Source organism: Staurois parvus, unplaced genomic scaffold (assembly GCF_062004578.1).
Source record: "Staurois parvus isolate SC_StPar_1 unplaced genomic scaffold, SC_StPar_1.0 ptg000671l, whole genome shotgun sequence".
In the NCBI taxonomy this organism is placed as follows: Eukaryota; Metazoa; Chordata; class Amphibia; order Anura; family Ranidae; genus Staurois; species Staurois parvus.
This window is the reverse complement of record NW_028318467.1, coordinates 3304918-3322688: the sequence shown is the minus strand read 5'-3', so window position 1 is coordinate 3322688 and position 17771 is coordinate 3304918. Positions and strand designations below refer to the sequence as shown.

Genomic DNA, 17771 nt, shown 5'->3' with positions numbered 1-17771 from the left:
TGTGGTTTTAGTCGGTGGAAATCTGACGTGGATCTACTTTTCAATATAGTTATGTTCATTATGCAGGAAAGCAGCTGTCCCCGTGACTCATACAATGTATTACTGAATTTAGTGTTTTTGCCTGTAGTTTGTTAAAGATAAAAATATTACTGATTCCAAGACTTGTCCTGGCCAGCATGCCCTCTGGAAATATCCTGTGACTTGTGGTATGTAGTGCTCATCACGCTGCTGCAGAGTGGACTGCAACGAGCCTGTAGACCATGTAAGCCATAAAGTGCTGTCAGACGGGGAACAATATTGCTAAGTAAGGAAAGGTATGTTTTATTTACTGGGTGCACAGAACTCAACAATTTAGTGGGCCTGAGAAAAGATACAGTAGAGGCCTTTGCTAATATTACCATCTGTTTTCTTTAGGTATTTCTATGGAGAAATGAACTATTTGTCAGCAAACATTTGAGAATACATTACTGACTGCAGAAAGGTAGAACCCAGAGACCGATGTCCATTGCGCCAACAATAAACACCATCAGGAAACCTATTACTACAGCACCCAGACCCATCATTCTGTCAAGAACAGTATCAGCATTAACAATACAAGTTCAAAGCTAGTGTGTCATTACCGCAAGAAGCAGGACCTCAGGAATCACTACATCACAGATCTGTACATCAGAAACAGGCACCCAACTGGCAATAGGAATTTCTGTGTGGGAGTTTGGATCATCATAACTGTATCTACAAAAGTGTGTCTGGTATCAGAACTGCTGTTACTGCCAAGAAGGAGTACCGGCTGCATTTTCTATTTTGGAAATAGTTATTGGCACGACTCTCAAAACAAGGTATGAAAACTTTCTGAATGAACATATACTGCATGTGTTTGTTAGAAGTAGTATTGACTAGTTGTAATGACAGGTTGATATTTTAAAACTTCACTATCATTGTCGTATCTATGACCAGTGTATTAAGGTGGACCTTTCAAAGTCCGCCTGAATATATTCCCAACATACCACATTATATCATAAAAAAAAGCTGTACCTTTTATTATTAATCCATCCTTTAAGTTCAGTTAGTGAGTTTTCAAAGGCTTAGAGATCTTGCAGCAGACAAGAGGAAGCATTTCCTCAGTCTCCTACGCTCTAGAGATCAGAATACACTTTGTGAATTTGTTGCAGGTCACAAGGAAAGAGTAGAGGCTGATCTGTGGCAGACAGCTGTGAACACCAAAAGCTGCACAGCCACCAGAGTTTACATTTTCTTGTCCCTTCTGAGCCGGCCATCCAGGATGGTGACCTTGGATGATGCCTGATTAAAGATGGTGTTGTCCTGTTGAGGAAAGTCACCTCACCTGGAATAAACGCCTGGAACTGACACATCACTTAGTATGCAAGCTGTGAACATGAACAAATGTATTTGATGACAGGTCCACCTTAAGGGTGCATTCACACAGGCAGCTGGCACATCCTGTGATTTCAAAAGGTGATTGTGGCTGGACACAGACAGAAAGCATCCAGCTATGATCACCACAGGCAATAGCTGTCTGTGCAAACAGCCACAATTAGCTTTGCTTGTCATTGCATTGTAAGTGGTGAGCGGCCACAGCTATTCCCAGACACCTATCTATCAAGACACAGGAAGTTGCAGATGCTCACTGCTGGTATTCTCATGGGTATGCTAATCGTACATATTAATGTTAGTTTTGCTTAACACCTGAGCTATCTTCTGGATTAAAAGGTATCTATCTATCTGTCTATCATAAAAAAACTGTATGCACATACTGCATTTGCATGACAAGGGGGCTCCAAATCCCATACAAATGGCATTACACAGCGTCTTCTAAAGATCTCTCTGTATTGTATCTCCCTGAGTTCCTCTTCATTATCTCCAACTGAGTTTTTCAAACTATCTACACTTTTCCTGCGTAAAAAAGGATCCATTTACCATATTTCATGACTTAATGCAGGACTGGAGTGTATCATGAAGGGGGAACAGCTGGAGGGTGGTGTCAGGATTAGGAGGCTATTTCTTCAATAACCACTTCCGTTTACAACAAAAACTGAGTTTGGAAAATGTAATGTATGCAGGAACCAAGGCACCAGCCTTTTGCATATTTAGAAAGGTTAGCCACAACTTACCACTTTCTATAGTTGCATCATTTTCTTACAGTTACAGATGTTAGATCTTTCCTCCCAGTTTCATTAGAAACGGTAATAACATTTTATAAAATTTTGATTATATCTCTTAAGTTTTGACTTTAAAGTGATACTAAACAGAGAAGTGTTAATTGCCATAATGCATTCACATAAATCATGTATATCATGCCATTGTATTTTTTTTTTAATCCTCTAAGTACCTTATTCCTGCAGCACTATCGTGTGGTCACATGATCTTTCCCTGTTCCTGGACATCTGCATGGAAAGATCCTTGGGAGGGGGCATCTATTACTACAGTATGAGTCTGTCTGCACAGCCCTGATTGGTGCTGTGCCAGTCACATGACTAAAAAAACCTGTTTTAGAAGAGAAATTCAAATTAAATTTTAAATATAAAAAATGGATTTACAGCTTCCAATCTTTATTGAACTTCAAATGTGTATTCTTGTGCATTAACATGGTGCAAGCAATGTCAAAGATTATTGAGCTTAGCATTTTGTTCAGCATCTGCATCCAAGGCTTTTTTATCTTACAGGTATTTGCAATTACATTTGATATATTTAATACTGATTTATATTAAAACTAATCTTTTTTTGCGAGTTTCTTTGTGAATGTAATCAATCAACATACTATATCCCGCCCCCATATTGTTTAGCAATAGGCAGACATAGAGGAGGAGGGAGGGAGGGAGGGAGTGGACTGTCCTTTACCACTGTGTATACACCCACACGTGTGACTCTATAATCATGTCTGCTGCTCAGATAAGAAAAAGGAGGAAATGAAGAGCTTAGAAGGGAACTTAAATGGGAGCTTGCCCAGTAGAGGACACCAGCTGGTCTACACAATCTCAGGCTGTAGTGGGGACAAAGAGAAGATGTGAGGGACAGCTGAAGGCAGGATGAACCAGGTATATTTCACTCCACACAAATGAATGAATGATTTAGTTCCTTTGTGAGTATGCACACTCTGTTATATAGCATGTAATAAGAGTTTTTTTTATAGTCTAGGTTTAATGACACTTTTTTATTTCAAAAGATATTCCAGTTTCTCATTTACAAGGCAAAATAAATCTTTGCTCAAACATACCCGATTGTAAATTATGACAAGCCAACCTCACACGTATTACAACCCAGTCTTCTGAATCACTTGGAACTTTAGTTTAAGTATGTTTTGTCACATCCAAACCAATACACATCCTAATATTCTCCCTGATTTTATTAGTAAAGACTGCAAAATAATTCTGTAACAATCCTTGTGAAAGATATGTATACGTTTTTATCAATAGCCATCCAAATCTCCAACACAAAAAATCCCAGTTAATTTTTTTTTACATGGATTTCTTTTGTTCAATGCCAAGTAATAAGCAGTGATCCAGTGCTGATCCACCATAAACCATCCGGTAATTTCACTCCTGAGAAATTTCTTAAGGTTTGATCCTTATTCAAATGAGCCGTATTTCTTCATTATGTGCAGTGCTTCCTGCTCAACCATGTAGAGCAATCAAATTGCTGAAAAGTTTGATTTTTCTTGTTCACCAAGCAGAGAACAATATCTCAGTGTTTTTTGTATTGGTTAACATTTTGCTGTGGTTCTTCTTTGTCCATAAATGATCAAATTGCTGTTCACCTACATCAGAATTATATGGATCATAGTACAGTATGAGCCCAAATGCCATTGGTAGTGTAGCACAGTAAACAGGGTTTATTGCTCCTCCTACTTACAGCAAATTATGGCTATGCCTCTGTCAGTTGATAGCTAGAATTAATCGCATTCAGTTGTTCTGTAACGTCAGAGACAATTAACCATTCATCTAAGTTGCTTCTTCAAGCGGTTGTAAAGGGAAACATTTTCTTTCTAAGATAACAAAGTCTTATACAAAATGTTATACTTCCCTACTCTGCACAATGGTTTTGCACAGAGCAGCCTCGTACCCCCTCTTCTGTGGTCTCTGCCGGTGCTCTTGGCGCCTCCTCTTCTTTATGTGCCACCATAGCAAGACATTTGCTATGGGGGCACACCTGTGGGCTCACTCCCAAGCTGGGTTGTGTCCATCCATAGACATACACAGGGCGGCTCAGCCCTGTTTCCTCCCCACAGGATTTAACTAACACCAGCAGGAGCCAATGACTCCCAGTGCTGCCTCTGTGTCCAGCAAAGAGAGGAACAGAGACCAGTGCCACTGCAGAAAGAGACACAGTGCTGGTTTGAGAGAGGACTTGGGAAAGTATATAGGGAGGTGAGGAGGCGATACAAATACTGGGCCATGTTTTACCTTAATGCAGGGAATGCATTAAGGTAAAACATTTTTTTGCTATTTCAACCACTTTCATATCATAAGAGTGTTAGAAACATACCCCGGCATCTATAACCACATGGGTAGCACAGCCACTTCACCACATGGATTGCCCAATCACCATGATATGATAAAAACATTTGAAGGCAGATCATACACAAACATGACAGACTATAAGTGCTAATGTATGTTTCTGACATTCATTAGATCTGAGGAAGTGTTGAAGCATCTCCAACTTTGCAGAGGAAGTCCAGTTGAATATGACTAACTACTAGCTATACCGGGACCTGAATAAAAGGGAACCTTTACGGAGATACATTAAAAAAATATATTGTCTGAGATTTGTAGATTTTAAATACAGGCTAAATAATGCTACTGACAGTAGGTATCAAGTAATAGTTAAAGTCCAAAGCAAAAGTGCTATATATTGCAGTTTGCCAGATGTGGTGGCCACATTTGCGTTCTTTATCTAGTAATCCTGCCAATAACACGCTTCCTTTTTTAGAGTCACAACTCGTACTCACCTTGCTGTGTCTGTGAATTAGGAGGATTGTCACCCTAGGTTGCTCCCCTGAATGAATTGGGCTACAAAGACTTCCTCTACACATTATGTCCATTTCATCGAGGTTGGGGGATTCGAAGTTTAGAGACGATAGCTTGGAAGAAAGATGTAATTGTTTCAAAGTAATTGAAAAGGTAAAACTTAAAAAAAAAGAAATAACATACATGGTTACACCTGGCAAAAAGTATGGAATCACCACTCTTGGAAAATGTGCATTCAATTGTCTAATTGGGTAGAAAAAAAACCATCACTGATATGCCTCAAAACTATTTTTATTTAACATTCCAACCTTCTGGATTTAAGACACATTTAAAAAAAGAAAAAAGAAAACTGTAGTCAATTGCAACTGTTTTTGCAGATCAAACAGAGGAAAAAAATATGGAATCACAAAATTCTGAGGAAAATATTATGGAATCACCATGTACTTTGCAGTTCTAAAACAAACATCTGCATCAGATTACATCTGCTAATTCGTCTGCAGTTTAAAAGGAGTGATTGAACACCTTGGTGAGTTGTTGCACCAAGCTGATTGACATGAATCATGGCTCCAACACGAGATGCCATTTGAAACAAAGGAGAGGATTATAAAGCTTCTTCAAGAAGGTAACTTATGGAATAGTGCAAAAGATGTTGGTTGTTCCCAGTCAGCTGTGTCTAAAATCTGGACCAAGTACAAATCAAATGGGAAGGTTGTGAAAGGGAAGCATACTGGTAGACCAAGGAAGACATCAAAGCATCAAGAAAGAAAACATAAAGTAATATGCCTTGAAAACAGAAAATGCACAACAACAAAAAAAGGAACAAATGGGCAGAAACTGGAGTCAATGTCCATGACTGAATTGTAAGACATCGTCTAAAGGAAATATGATATACATACAGAAAAGCCAAAAGAAAACCATTATTAACACCCAAACAGAAAAAAAACAAGGTTACAGTGGGCTAAAGAAAAGCAATCGTGGACTGTGGATGACTAGATGAAAGTGATATTCAGTGATGAATCACGAATCTGCATTGGGCAGGGTGATGATGGTGGAACTGATTTTGCACTCCCCAGCTTTAGTAAATAAACCCCATAATGTCAATGCAATGGCTTGCAAATAGTCCGGACCTCAATCCAATTGAAAATCTATGGTGGAAAATAACGAAACTAGTCCATGACAAGGCACCAACCTGCAAAGCTGATCCGGCAACTTCAAGAAGAGAAAGTTGGAGCCAGATTGATGAAAAATACTGTAACTGGGAAGACCAGTGTTCTTCTGTTTCTCCCCCCCCCCCCCAGCTCTCTAAACCCCTGAGCAGCTGAGAACATGTGATCACCTATAAAACAAGAAAAGAAAAATAAATAAATTATATATATATATATATATATATATATATATGCACACACACACACACATTTCGTTCGTTTCTATTTCAAACTGAATGGGTTGTTTTACTTCCATCATTTATTCTCTATCTTGTTTTTATTACTCACTACTCCTATTGTTTGGGTATCTCAACTTTTCAAGTAGGGCTTATGGTTTCATGGTTTGCTCTTATAGCCGTACATTTCATCCGCAGGTAAATCCAACAGCTTAGATACCTCTAAGCAACTGCTATATAGTGCTAGTGCTAGGGGAATGCTGACTAATGAAATAAAAAAGGCATTTCCACTGCTCTTTTTTTTAAAGTCTAAACAGCATAGGTAGGAGGAGAGGGGAGAGAACATTTTTAACACAATTTATAGTAAACCTTTAATAATGAAAGAAAAGTAGGTGCAGCGCTAAAACAAAATATAAATATATAAAAAATATAAAAATCAGTGGTAAAAGCAGATATACCACAGAAGTGACTAATGCATAGAGTCTATAAAGAGTGCTAAGAGCACACACAAAGTTCTCGTCCCAGGGTGATGGTAATACAAGGTGAGGAAGATCCAGGAAAGACAGATAGAGTGCGCACTCACCAGAAGTGCGTTAAAATAACGCATGTAGGAAAGTAACTGCTGCAAGATCTCTCCAGCATCAGGACTCTGGTCAGGTCGCACTGCGTCCTATCCTCTGTCTCACCGCAGGGAGAGGTGGCCAGGTAGCATCCGAACGTGTGAGCGTCAGGGAACTCCTTGATCCAATAGAAGTACTGTGGGAGATGGTGCTCTCAGAGAGAGCCCAATGAAGGACGCCACATAGTGTAATAATGTTGAGACTAGCGTTTATTAGTCAAAGGGGTAAAACAAAGGAAGAGTACTGACCATAAGCAGTTGGCCACAAACAGTGGCTAGATGTCCATATGCTGTAGCCCCCCCTCGACGCGTTTCGTGCGATGCACGTCCTCAGAGGGTCAGGGCTTACAGCAGGACATCCTTACACATCTATTTATGTGGAGAAATGGCAATCGCGCTAGTCGCGGCGGCCATTTTGCCGGCGTCTCGCGCATGCGCAGTTGATCGGCGCCATTTTGCCGGAGATCGTTATAGGGGAATACACTGGAATGAGCTAATCCTCCTAGTGGCTTGAAATATATGGTGTATCCCGGGGAGGCGCCATGATATAGGTGGGGAAAGAGAAAAACACAACTTTAAAAAACAGCAAAATGAACTGCTGAAAAGCGATCTATGCTAAGTGATAATACAGGAAGAAGCATTGTCATAGAGTGCACACCAGAATGAACATATCCACATGTCACTGGATAATTTGGTGGCATGAAGTAACATAATATATGTGTATGTATGTAAATCCTAATTATAAAATTTACATAGTGTAAAATTAAAGGGGATTGCTACATTATTATACTGTTACTTTGTTTCAGCAAAAATGCAAATGAAAAATCATAATAATAGAAAATTGTGAATGTAAACAATTGTAAAAAAGTTGTGCGATAGCCATTTCTGCTACATTAAATAGATGAGTGTCAATACATTAAAATACAATAAATTTTATTAAGTATATATTTAAAATAGGTCAGTACGGAATAATATATTTCATATGGTCAGTAAAAAATCCAATAGTAATGCATAAGAATGGTACTTAAAATACTGTAATGTAAAATGTAAAATACACATTATACCTGAAAGGCTAAAAATGGTAAAATAAAATTGAATTGAATTCACAATGACACAATAAAATTGGTATTGATAAAACAGAGGTGTAGTCCACCGCATACATTCAAAAAATAAAAAATATATGTCAGGGCGAAAAAAAAGGGGATATGTCAGGGCAAAAAAAGGAATCATCCCAGGGTGCTGTAAATGCACATTAGCTGTCATCGATAAAGCAATTCAAATCAAATTCAATGTTCAGACCTTTTGGGTGTAAGGATCCAAGGTCATATATCCACTTGGACTCTAATTGTGAGATAGCTCTTTTCTTATTTTGGCCTCTCCAATGTGCATTTATCATTCCTATACCCATGAAAATTAGTGACGAGGGATCTTGGTTATGATGCGTTTTATAGTGCAGGGATAACGAATGATCCTTGTAGCCCTTTCTAATATTGTTCACATGTTCTTTTAGACGGTCCCTCAATCGTCTAGTTGTTCGTCCAATATATTGTAAGTGACAGGGACACTGCATTAAGTAAACAACATATTTACTTGTGCAGGTGATACAGTCGTCAATCCTAAAGGTCTTACCATTTGATGTAGAGTTAAAACTTGTGTGTCTGCTTGTAAACCTACTGTTAGTGCAGATCATGCACTTTTTACATGGGTAAAAACCTTTAATCTGTGGGAAGAAAGGAGTGTATACAGGGGGATCAAGAACATTTGGGGCTATTCTATTCCCAAGGGGAGTGGCTTTCCTAAAAGCAATCTGCGGTTGATCTGGTAAAAATTGTCTTAAAACTGGATCTGACATCAGAATCTTCCAATTGTTACGAATTATCCTGGTGACTGATTTGTATTGGGTTGAATAGTTTGTCACAAAAGGACAGACTCTTTCAGGTCTCTTATTAATGTTCTTTTGCAACATCACATCTCTGTTGCAATCTCTGTTGGAGATCCCTACTTCTGTCATGGTTTGTGTTAAAGTGTTTTCATCATAACCTTTCTCAAGGAACTTAGTTTTAATGATGGCAGCCTGTTTGTAGTATGTGTTGACATCAGTACAGTTGCGTCTGATTCTGGTAAACTGTCCCTTAGGTATATTTTGTAACCATGCCGGGTGGTGGCAGCTTTCCAAGGGAATGTAACTGTTTCTGTCAGTTTTCTTGAAGAATGACTCAGTTATGATTCTTCCTTCCACATTTAACAAAGTCAGATCCAGGAAATTAATACTCTCATGGCTATAATTGAAAGTGAGGTTAATATTAAGAGAGTTAAAATTTAAAGTAGTAAAAAAATTTAAAAGTGATTCTTCGTTGCCATTCCATATGAGGAGGATGTCATCTATATATCTCCTATAAAAGGAGAGCTCAGGCCAATCTCTGGCATAGATGACATCCTCCTCCCATCTGGCCATAAACAGATTTGCTAGGCTGGGGGCGAATTTCGCCCCCATAGCCACACCCTTAGTCTGTAAATAAAATTGCTGGTTGAACCAAAAATGGTTCTTAGTCATTGCGAATTCCAAAAGTGTTAAAATGAAGTCCTTCTGTAAAACTGGAATGTCACTAAAATCATCTAAGAAAAATCTCACTGCTTCCATACCGTCCGAATGGTTTATGTTTGTATACAGGGAGGATACATCAGCTGTAACCAAGAATGTGTCCAAGTTAGTAGATAAATCCTTAATGTCAGAAAGAACCTGCTTAGTGTCCTTGAGGTATGCCGGTGTTTTCATCACGAGTGGCTGTAGAAAATGATCTACATATTTGCCTATTCTAGCCGTTAGAGATCCTATGCCACTTAGGGGGGGCTACAGCATATGGACATCTAGCCACTGTTTGTGGCCAACTGCTTATGGTCAGTACTCTTCCTTTGTTTTACCCCTTTGATTAATAAACGCTAGTCTCAACATTATTACACTATGTGGCGTCCTTCATTGGGCTCTCTCTGAGAGCACCATCTCCCACAGTACTTCTATTGGATCAAGGAGTTCCCTGACGCTCACACGTTCGGATGCTACCTGGCCACCTCTCCCTGCGGTGAGACAGAGGATAGGACGCAGTGCGACCTGACCAGAGTCCTGATGCTGGAGAGATCTTGCAGCAGTTACTTTCCTACATGCGTTATTTTAACGCACTTCTGGTGAGTGCGCACTCTATCTGTCTTTCCTGGATCTTCCTCACCTTGTATTACCATCACCCTGGGACGAGAACTTTGTGTGTGCTCTTAGCACTCTTTATAGACTCTATGCATTAGTCACTTCTGTGGTATATCTGCTTTTACCACTGATTTTTATATTTTTTATATATTTATATTTTGTTTTAGCGCTGCACCTACTTTTCTTTCATTATTATTGATTATTGCAAGGAGGATTGGTTGCCTTTTTGGTGTTCTAGCTGCTTGTGCTCTTGTACCTGTAGCGCTCGCTATACCTTTTTTTCACACGTATAGTAAACCTTTACTTCCACTTTAATTCCAGAATATGAAATTATGGTGGTGGTGAACAGTATCTTCAGGTAAACCTTATAATAAGCAGTCTGTGAACAGGCACAGTAGTGTCTTTTAACTTGTGGTTTTAGGTCTTCTGCCGCAGAGTAATCCTACTGTATTCACATATAAACCTTTCTTAACCCCGTCATCCAGAATCACAGCTGTGTCAGAGCATACACCCAGAAATTGCACAAATGGCTCTCTGCCACCCACATCCCTCCTGTGCTGCTATGGTTGGGAAATGTTAGAGATGGATTCCAGAGTAGTGTAAAAAAGTTGTAAATAAAGTTGTGAGAAAGGGCTGAGCATTCCTGATGGAACAATCAATTGTGTGTGTTTCGCATGAAATGTAGCACACTGTAGTAGATACTGTTTTGTAGATGTCCTGCAGTTGTGGAAACCTTTTAAAATGAGTGATGTGATCACATAATGAGTCCCAGTATTACAAATAATTCATACAAATAAGAAACTTTGCAGGAGGTGGAGTTTGTTTAGATGTGATGTTAAAGAAAAAGTACAGCCAAAGCTTTTTGGCCGTACTTCCCCTGGAGATCACAGGAGTGCACTTGGTTCTGCACTTCTGTGTTCCAGTAATGTCAGGATTCGTCCAGATGCTTGACCAGCAGTGGGCTAAGGTTCTCAGTCAGCTGCTCCCACCCACTCCACAGCCTGGCGCTCCAGTGAGCACTGGAGTGGCAGAACAGAAAGCTAGTGACTGACAGCTTTCTGCTCACTGAAGACAAAGAACTGAGCATGTAGAGCTGGCGGTGTAGATGCTGCAGCAATCTAGTTGAGTATGTATGCTTGGTTTTTGTAAACCCACATTCCCCTTTTATAGTGGAACTTTATTCCGAAAAGTCCTGCTAGATCACTTTGGGCTGGCCCCTTTTGCAGGTATAGCTATGTAAAACTTTAAAATTAAGTGCCTATACTGTTTAAAATCCAGTAATACACTCTCTCACCCTGCTCTGCACATGCTCAGTTGCACTCTCTTTTTTGGCATTGTGACAGCCAAAAGATTTAAGGCTGCTCAGCATTTCTGGGCTTCAGCGAAATTGCAGCCTCCAGCAAGAAGAAACAGGAGCAATGCCGGGGGGAATTTACAGCACACACTAATTTGGGTATCATAAATATTAATGTGAAATGTATGTTCCTTGCTAATGAACATTATTTTTCATCAAGTTGTTATGGTTGAAGTTCCACTTTAAGTTTGTAGATGACATTACTAGCAGTGTCCTTATGTTTATCACCTTTTCTTAGCAGTATCCTCAAGTTTACTGCAGTTAGATGAACCTCCTAGTGCAGTAAACCTAATGATATTGCTGAAAATGTCATATGCATTGCAATGGGCTGCTTGTAATTTGAAATTAAAGAGACTCCTATTCAAGACAAAGTGACGGGTTGATTTACTAAAAATGGAAAGTGCAAAATCTGGCATAGTTGTGCATAGAAACCAATCAACTTTCAGGTATTTTGTCAAAGCTTAATTGAACAAACTGAAGTTAGAAGCTGATTGGCTGCCATGCACAGCTGCACTATATTTTGCACTCTGCAGTTTTAGTAAATCAACCACAGAGTGTTTTACTGGCCAACACCCTGATCCACATTCACATCGGTCCCTCTTCACTCCCTCCTCCATCGCTGCTGCCACTAAATACCCACTGCTCCTGGGTATGGGGGAGTATGTGACCCTCTACTATGGAGCTGTGTTATGTGAGGATGGATACATTATCAATCCTATGTAAAATTCTCTTTCCTATCTATTTTTTTAATTCAGTTATTCATTGATTTAAAAATGCGTCTACCGCTTTGAATACCCGTCATAAGAAAATATGTTTAATGAAAACAATCTGATTTAAAAAAAAAAAAGTGTGGCTGCGTCTTTGACCAAACGTTTTCAGAATTTCTAATCAGTTCAATGAAGTATTGACTGGATGTAGTGTTAATTTGGAAAAAAAAATTCAAAAAAGAAAAGGCACATATGTGGCATCATTTCAAGCAGTGAATACACAAGTTTAGAATTACCAGATAGTTGAATACAATTTTTAGTGTGTGTGGTAAGTCACCTCTATAGATCTACAAAGCTCAATTTGGCTGTCAGTCCATAATCAAGAATGGTCTGTTCCACAGAATGTTCATGTAACTGGAAAGGGGGGAAGATGGAGGAGATGAATGGCTTAGGTACATGCTTTCAACATCACTTATCTCAGGATGGAACAGTAGTAATTGCGGCCACAGACTGCTAAAATTCCCTTTTGATAACACACATTTCTAAGTGCCTGAGGTGATAATTCAGAAATGGCCAGATAACTGTAAGCAATGAAATGGAGGACCTATTTACTTTCTACAGAGCTCTGCAATGCACAGTGTGAGTTGTCTGAGCAGATCTAAATGTGTTGTGGTGCATGGACATGTCTTACTGCAATGCATGTTAACCCTCATGCAGTAATGCACTGCAATGCAGCAGAAAGGAATGGGTGCACATTTATAAAACCAGACCAAGTAATGGAACTGCACAGCAGGGGTGTGCATAGATAGCTAGGCTTTAGTAACAATGCCTTTGTACAACTATGTAAAATAATCAGCAGACATTAGAGTTCAGCCTGACATGAGCCACTGTCATTTTGACTAGCGGAGCTAATGTAAGAAGCTCTCTTTTTGACTTTCCTATTTTTGTACAAGCTTTGCTTACTTGATTTCCAGTTTTACCTGTTTTCAATATCGTAATCTGTTTTGCATCTTGAAAAATAAAGTTTTTTTTAGGAATGGGAGCACTTTCTTCTTTGTAAGAAAATATTAATTTTATAATTTCATTATGTTAGTTCATATACACAGTTAATACAGAAATAGCATAAGAATACAAAAAAATATGTAAAGTTAGAGGTCTTCATTGGGTGTTTATTTGACACCTTTCTGGAATATATGCTGTTTATGGGTCCTGAATGGATAATCATCTTTATGTATAAAATGATAGCTTTATCTATAGTAAGTAGTTTTTGTAGCACGTATTAAGTTTAAAAAGTTCTCATTCAGTGGTTTTAATACCTCTTTGTAAGTGAAAGAAGACCAAGAGAATCTTTATCTGTATACAGTGATAGGCATAATTCTCAGTATCTTCTCAATATCAAATTTAGATTGAATAGGGTGCCGAACTGTGAGGGCTGAATGTTCAAGGGGCCACGTTATGCCCACTGTGGGCATCATTGTATAAGTTTGTAAAAAGATTATGACGCATCTGAACTCGACATTATAGTAAAAATTTCAATGTACGATATTTAACCCTAGAGAAAGGACCCAACAAAAAGAATTCCTAAACTATTTAGAGTTGAAATATTTAAAGAACTGTGACTTATCAGGCGGAGAACAGCTGGTGGCAGGGGCGGACTAACCATTTGGAAACTCAGGCACTGCCCGAGGGCCCGGGGTCAGTAGGGGGCCCCATGAGATGCCCCTGGTACCTTTTTCATAGGCTTTTTTGAGTTTGGGCAAGGACACAGGGGCCCCATGATCCCCTATTGCCCGGGGGCCCCATGAGTTGTCAGTCCACCCCTGGCTGGTGGCATATTATTTTTTTGTATTTAATCTTTAGACCACTGACAACTACAAAGAAGGAGAAGGCACATCACATTGGCATGGCTGGTCTATTAGCTGAAGATAATTTTAAAGTGACACTAAATATCCTGTTTAACAGCACAACTCAGAGATCTGTAGTAATGTTAGTAAAATATAGATAAATGACAGGATGCTGATTTCTTCAATTGAGAATAACACATATGCAAAGCGCTGCTCACTACCAAAATTCAAATTAAATATTTAATTACGGTAATAAAAGCCTATAAACCAATAAATACGTCTCCCATCAATACGACTGTGAAAATCTTTTCAAATCTTCGTGCATTTTAGACAATACAGAACTGTGCTCCCCTCATAGGGTCCCACACTCACCAAGTGTTGTTTAAGTGTGTTAACACGTAATGTTCGTAATCAAATGCGCTTAAATTGCAGGCATCCTGTGCTTGCTGGGACTTGTAGTCCTGCTGGGTCTGATAACTTCTCAGTCTTCTCTTTAAGATCTATAAAGTTTAGAAGATTACTGTCACTTGTGATCTCTTTAATGTTAAAAAAAATTGGCATTGCTGGGCCTTGTAGTTCTCCACAATCCATCTTCATTTCCTCAGGGTCAATGCTCATAGTTAAAATAAATGGCTAGAAAGGCAGACATAGCAAGACTCCATTTATTAAAAACTAGTGCAAAATTGGGTAACACTCACTTAAAAACAAGTTAAAACTGCATGTATGCCAATCTGTAAGTGTCGCCGCAGCATGCGTTCCATTGGTCGAATGTGACGTCACCAATGGTCTCCACTGGAGTGTTTCACCCCTCCCACAGGGCGTCTTCAGAGGCTCTTCAATTGGTCTTGCCATCTTTCTAACATAAAGGTCAGCAGAAAATAATCTTTAAACCAAGATTTTGCTGACCTATATAGCTGCAAACACAGTGGAGTAATTTATCACAAGAGATGCAGTAAAGTTGCTCAAGTGCTCAGTACTCTGCTCCCCTGTTTTCATGTATGCCTGCTTTGTATTTATGTTAGAGACTATTATACTGGCTGGTTGCCAGCTTGCTGCTGTCAAGGGGGAGCAGAGCCAGCCATTGATAGAGGGGAAAGTGTTTGCTGTAAACCTTGGCGATAAATTACACCATAGTGCCTGTAGTTACAAAGCTCAGTGAGGGCTTATATGGAGAAAGGAACGAGCGCTGGATCTGACAGATTCAAGCCGCTAGCATAAAGGTAAACCTCGTATACCCTCTTCATCAACAGTCAAATACAAAAAGTTGCAGCGCTTGAGTATATAATACAGGGAATTAACATATATATAGCAGAATTTAAATATTCATTTTATGACATGCACCAGATCCCACATTCATAAATTAATGTAAACAATGGTCAGGTAAGTAATGAAGATACATCCAACTAATCAAAGTGCCTATAGTGATAGGGATGTTAAAGTCATAAGTTTTGGGGTGTATCCAAGCAAATCCGTGACTTCCGTGATAGGAGAATAGCTGTAAAATGCACTAACCAGATAGCGCAAGTAAATGCGCATTGGAGTATAATGACCTACTCCTGGTCACAGCCAAATGGTCCTCAGCGTAAAGCCCTCAGGAACACCAGTGCACCACTCTTGCCGTCTCCTACCACCAGGGGGAGTGCGCCTCTTTACAGTAACACGAAATAACTTTATATCCTCTATCGCCAGGATTGGTGTGCTTTCATATCAGGAGATCATCTCAGGGACTCGGCAATAAGACCCAAAAGAAAGAAATCTTGATAGTGTAGTATTTTTATTCAAAAGGTAAAAGTAAGTAACACACTTACATGGTAATGTCCAAAAAAGCTGATTCACAGAATCCAAAAAGATGGCCGACAGTCAGATGCATGAACCAAGTGGATAATCAATGGTATGAGAGGTGTCCTTATCGCTAACGCGTTTCGTGGCAATGGCACATTATCAAAGGGAATGTGCCTCTCAACCAAGGTCCCTTATTTATAGAGGACCTCTAATTGTCAAAAGACGCATTTTCGCGTCATTTTAGTGCTACTGCGCATGCGTGAGGCCAAGACGCCCGCGCATGCGCAATGCAAGCCTCCCGCGTCACCGCGGGTAACCCGCGCATGCGCAGATCGTATCCGGCGGCCATTTTATTGAAGACAGGACATGCAGAGCCAGAGCAAGTGATCCACAGCCCAGAAAGAGGGGATTTGGATGGGAGAAAACCCACCTTACACATATTCCAATGTTAAACGATCTCAGCATCACAGCAATCATTAGGGGAGGGTGATGAGGAGATATAATTAATAAGCAGAGAGATAAACCACTCCAGGTGATGAGTGTAAATATTGAATCTTGGTGTGGTAGAACTACAAGTACCAGCCCCCTATGTTCATGCAAAACTGCCAGGGGCCATCAATATAAATTTTAAAAACAGAGCATAGGCTACATAAAACAACAGAAATGTCATAAAAGGACAATTAAAGCCGACAGCAATTTAAAAACACGGTAACACACAGCCAATGTGATGTGCAAAATGTAAAATATGAATAGTCATATAAATAATAATCATAAGATCTAAATAATAGTAATGATGATCATAAACATTACATAAATGGTCATAAAAAATATTGGAAATTAAAATGAAATAAAATACCAATATCAAAATAGCCCCTAGGATATTCCCTGGGAAAATACAGTAAAAACAAATGCAACCCCATATGAATCACTGGGGGGCATTAACAATACCTAACCATGTGAAACGTATCCACATCAAAAACTGTGTATAAAATGGTAAATTTAATAATTTAGAGAATAAACAGTGCAAATAATACACGTTGTTAAGAAATAGCTAAAAAAAAAAAAAAAAAGGAGGGGGGGAAGGGGAAAGAGGCCCCTCGAGGTAAAATAATGATGTTTAGGAACCATAGTTTCCCCGGAAACCGTAATGATACATTAATGTTGATAAGACGTACATACTGGATATTTGCTGAGATGAGTCAAGGACAACCCAAATGGATTTAGCTGGTATCCAAGAAACAATTTATATCTACATCAATATTTAACCCATGTGGGGCAAGTGTTCTTAATAAAAAAATCCATTTGGTTTCAAGTTTCGAAACTGCTCTTAACTTGTGTACTCCTCTCCAGTGTTTATGTATTGTGTCAATTCCTATAAACCTCAAGCCATGTGGGTTCTTGTTATGTGCTTGACGGAAATGCAAGGAAAGTGAATGTTCCTTGAACCCCTTGTTAATATTCTTCAGGTGTTCCCTCAATCTATCACGAAGTCTCCTAATAGTCCGTCCCACGTATTGCTTCCCGCATGTACACTCCAACAGGTATACAACATGGGTACTATTGCACGTGATGGTAGATTGAATTTCATATGTTTTACCAGTTGTGTTGGAACTGAATGTGGTTACTGGATATTTATGAATTCCATTATTAGTGCATAGCATACATCTATTACAGGGGAAGAACCCTTTACGGTTGAAGAAAAAGGAAAGTTGTTTTGGTGGGTTAACAATGTTGGGGGCCAAGGTGTTTCTCAGAGGTGGTGCCTTACGGTAAGTGATTTCGGGGGCTTCCGGTAAATGGCTCCCCAGCACCGGATCATTTTTAAGAATTTTCCAGTTCTTCCTGATAATACCGGCTACATCCCTAAATTGAGTAGAAAAGTCAGTGATAAAAGGACAGTATC

At 39.3% G+C, this 17771-nt stretch overlaps 1 protein-coding gene across 1 annotated transcript in view; it reads left to right on the top strand.

Annotated features, from left to right (window-relative positions):
* Positions 1 to 486: 486 nt before the first annotated feature.
* LOC149447753 (CMP-N-acetylneuraminate-beta-galactosamide-alpha-2,3-sialyltransferase 4-like) overlaps positions 487 to 17771 on the top strand; it is a 163081-nt gene continuing 145796 nt past the window's right edge. The window contains exon 1 of the mRNA XM_089652104.1: positions 487 to 836. The gene's annotated coding sequence lies outside the window, so the exon portion shown is untranslated. The remainder of the gene's footprint in view (positions 837 to 17771) is intronic.